Source organism: Caloenas nicobarica, chromosome 9, assembly GCF_036013445.1.
Source record: "Caloenas nicobarica isolate bCalNic1 chromosome 9, bCalNic1.hap1, whole genome shotgun sequence".
NCBI lineage: Eukaryota > Metazoa > Chordata > Aves > Columbiformes > Columbidae > Caloenas > Caloenas nicobarica.
Window position 1 is genome coordinate 15,523,216 of NC_088253.1, and position 4,707 is coordinate 15,527,922.

Sequence of the window (4,707 nt, forward strand, 5' to 3'; positions counted from 1 at the left end):
TTGTAGTAAATATTCATCACAGGTGAGCTGAGTTTTGTTTTGCCTCCGAGTACAATAGGATGCCCTAAGTTTACAGCTAAGAGTATTGTAAATTGGACAAGTTAATTACCCTTTCAGTTTTCCCATCTGTAAAATGATGATAATAGTACCTACATCACAAAGGGGTTGTAAGACATAATAAATGAATGAATGTACAGTACTTTCATCTCCTCAAATGAAGGGCTCTATTAAAGTTCAAGATCATTATTTTTTCATTAGAATTGTGCATTTATTACAAAAATGCAGTAATTGTATACCATACAAAATTTTAGTATAATTGGGCAATTGATTTATTTACAATACTTATTAGAGAATAAATGTAAATGTTTAATTACATTTTAAGTAGAGTTGGAATTTAATCAAAATGTTTTTCCAAAAATCAGAAATTTTAATAAAGGTTTTTTACTTTAATAAGCTCCTACAGCTTTGTACCTCTTCAGACTAGTATTAGTGGTGTTAAAAACTGCCAGGTTCCTTCCAATACACAAGGTGTAATTATGATGGAAACCTTTCTACCAAAGCTGACAGGTAAACACAGATTTTCATTTTTCCTGTGAAATGTAGAGGAAAAATATAACAGTCTTACTGTGTGTGTTGTAAGAAATTCCCCTTGAATTTGATCTTTTAGCTCTAAGGAAGCTTAAAATAACCCAAAGAATACCTGTTATGTCATGGTTGTATAAAATGCGGGCATACGTTTTCATTCCTTGGGACTGGGAGCTTAGTTTGTCCTTTGGGATTTCTCTCTCTCTATTTCCTTGACATCTCTGTATCAGGCTTCTGCTGATGCTAATGAAAGTTATATTGTAGATATCAAAGCAAGTATATGAACACATTTTTTGTGTCAGCTGGCAGAGTGCCCATGTTTCTCTGAAGAAAAAATACATCCTCCTTCCAAAGGCAGAAAGATTTTCAAGAAATTTAGTTTAATTAACATGGTGGTGATTCCAGAACATCACACTGTGAGATTAAGTCTTCTCCTCAGGTTTCTTTTTTCTAGACTAGTCTGTCTCCCACATGACTACCACCAAAAGCAGTGAAATGTCTTTGGTGTGCTGACCTCCTAGCGTTTCCAGTTTCTTTAGACCGTGTGACAACCTTGGCATTCTTCTGCTTTTCTCCTTTTTCCTCCTAAATACGCTGACACAGTTTTAATGCATGGAAATTCTTTCGGGTGCCTTTTTATTGTGGCTGACACTACTTTGTCAAAGTCCACATTACATTTACACAGGCATTTTAATCTGCTGTGCGTTTGGACTTCCATCAAAACCAGCAGGAGCATTTGTGTGGCCTCATATGGATCAGGAAACTGATTCTAGCGGAAAGCCAACCCAGTCTTGTACCAGCCACGCTTGGGGGGAAACAAAATTTAGGTCATCTTCCTCATTCTTTGCATCTGCAGCTCTAACCCCAAGCTGCTAGTACAGGTAGTGCAGAATTATTTGAGGATCGTGAAGATACTTTCTAAATCTGTCTTCCACACCTCCATTCACCCACAGCATGTTTACCAATAACGCCTTGTGTCAGCACTAGTGTGGCCAGCAGGACCAGGGCAGCGATCGTCCCCCTGTACTCGGCACTGGTGAGGCCCCACATGGAATCCTGTGTTCAGTTTTGGGCCCCTCACTACAAGAAAGACATTGAGGTGCTGGAGTGAGTGCAGAGGAGGGCGATGAAGCTGGCGAGGGGGCTGGAGCACAAGTGTGGTGGGGAACGGCTGAGGGAACTGGGGCTGTTCAGCCTGGAGAACAGGAGGCTGAGGGGAGACCTTATCGCTGTCTACAGCTACCTGAACGGAGGCTGTAGCATGGAGGGTGTTGGTCTGTTCTCCCAAGTAACAAGCGGTAGGATGAAAGGAAATGGCCTCAAGTTGCACCTGGAAGAGGTTTAAATTGGATATTTGGAAAAATTTATTCACATAAAGGGTTGTCAGGCATTGGAACAGGCTGCCCAGGGAAGTGGAGTCACCATCCCAGGAGGTACTTAAAAGACATAAATGTAGTGCTTAGGGACCTGGTTTAGTGATGGACTTGGCAGTATTAGGTTAATGGTTGGACTCGATGATCTTAGAGTTCTTTTCCAACCAAAATCATTCTATGATCTGGTTTAGTCTTTAAATTCTCAGCCTGGGTAATGAGTTCTGTCTTACATCCTCTTTATTGTGAAAACCACCACATTAAATAAAAAAGAATGAATTTAGATATAGTAACATGCATATTTTTTATCTTTGTGTGTTTAGGACTATTTTCAGGCCTTTCACAAGTTGCATATATTTCCATACATCATTGCGCAGAAGATTTAATGATTGTTGTCCCAACAGATATTCTCTATTACAATCGTTACTGCCTTTGAAATTTATTCTCAGTAAACATGTAAGCAGTGAACACTAGCCAGTGCTCTAATGCTGTAAGAAGAGTAAACATCTTCAAGTAGCTGAAAACTACAACAAATACACTGATAAAGATTGTTCAGTGATGATAATTATTTTTAAAGAAACTGATTACAGTTGCCAAAAGTCACAGTCATCACTATGCGAAAATATAATGTGTTACCAGCATGTTTCTTGAATTGGTTTCTACTCATTCACATCCTAAAAACTCCCAAGTGGCTGGAACTCAAATGGGCTCTCATCTGAATGAAAGGGGTGGCGAGAACTACTTCAGTGCTGCGTGCAGGGTCTGAATGAAATGGTGTCATACACAGTAGTCTTTGTAAGACAAAAACCCTAATGAGTTGCTGTAATACTCATAACATGCAATGAATCCTGTAGACAGCACTTTCACTGTCAGGATTTCATTTAACATCTCCACTGTGTAACCCGTATGGAAGGCTCAGACCATAACTTGGGTCTGTATTGTTACATATGAGTGGTAAGTGCAGAATTTCGGGAACAGAAGTAAAGGAAAGCTGATGTTAAAGCCTGGAAATGTGACTGATCACCAACTCTTTATCATTCTTTGTGCCGAAAGTGTTTGTCTAGCAGCATTAAGCATCTGCTTGCCTGTTTCACGCAGATGCTGGAAGAAGAATTTGACCTTTTGTTCAGAAAGTGTTTGAATATTTAATGTAAAAATATTAAGTTATCAGAAAGGCTGTCTCTTTTGGGAAGACTGTTCAATTTTTTTACAGCCCAAGTTGTTAAAGTACTTTGGAGCATGAACAACTTCAGAGCAGAACAAAGCAGGCAAGTGCTAATGTGTAGAACTCCAGAAGTAAATAACAGCTGTTCAAGAAGACTTCTATTAAATATGTATTAATTAATTTGAAGTGTATCACTTAAATATGTGAAGAGATTATCTTGTGTTAATTTACATTAAAACACAGCACTTGTTAGCCTCATTACAGTATCCTAAGTATATCCTAAGCTATCACCTCATCCTACATTGAACATTTTGTTGGGTGTTGATTGCTTTTGATTTGCCCTTTTAAAATGTCATATAGTGGCCTCCCTTTCTTGTTGGATCTCTTCCTTCTCTCAGATTTTACTCTTGCATAATACTTACTCGTATCCATTCTGTGCTGAGCAGAAAAAACTTGAAAATAGATTGCAAAAATATAGAAGTAATTGCCCACCTGAACATCACGTGTGGTTCTTGCTGTTAACTTAATGAACCGGAGGAGAGAATGTAAGTGTCCATTTGTGTAACAAAATGAGTTTACGTGAAGATTCAGTACCACCTTTAGTACAGGAAAAATACTTAGTAAAATAGGGATGTCTTTAGTAAAGTTATAGATAATTAAAATTCGCTGGTAATAATACACTTTGTCTAAGTCAATGCGTAAGTCTTAATACAACTTAATTCCATTCATAAAACTTAGATATTTGTATCTGAACCTAGTAAGACAAATATTTTTCTACCTATTTTGATGCTGAAAATATGTAAGCTTGTAAGATTTATGGGTAATTTTCAGATATTTTCTTCCTGGTATCATATAGGCAGCTGATCCAGCTGTTAGGCTATTCTTTCGTCCCATTATTTTGGCTCTGCAGGCTCCCTGATTACAGGTTGGAGTCCAGTTCTTGTTTCCTGCACCTATTCCAACAAACTCCTCACTGGTGGAAAACAGCAAAATAAAAGGACTGGCAGGCAGGTCCTGGCAGAGCAGGATGGGGGAAGAAAACCAAAATAGTTGGCTTTAGCAAAATCTAGAAGTCCATGACGAAGTGCTATATTGCATGGTTCTATTGAGAGAAGTGATTGGGGTGTTTGCTGTAGTTTCAGGTTGTTTGCAGCCTCTTCAGTGAAGACTTTGTGAGTTCACACCTGGGTTATGTTTCCAAGATCATCTCTGCTGGTATATGTGCTCAGGGAGACATTTTTTCCTAAATGAAAGCTGAAGTTTTGCAGGATAATTATGGCAATAAGGAGCAATAACTGTAGCAAAATGCAGGCTTGGAATTTGCAGCTCTTTGGTTTAAGAGCAGATTACAGGTTTGCATTACAAAAACTTCCCTCCCTGCACTTTTCCCCAGCATCCAGTCAGTGTTCGCTCTGCTGAGGAACATAGAAGTTGAGTTTAAGGACAGAACTGTCTGTGGCTTTTTTCTTGCACATCTGCAGTGCTTATCTATGCGACCTAAATGCTGCATTGTTTAGAAAGGGAGGAGAACTGGGCTGAGATATTCTTTGTTGTGGACTAACATGCCATGGTGTATAGTAGAATTGA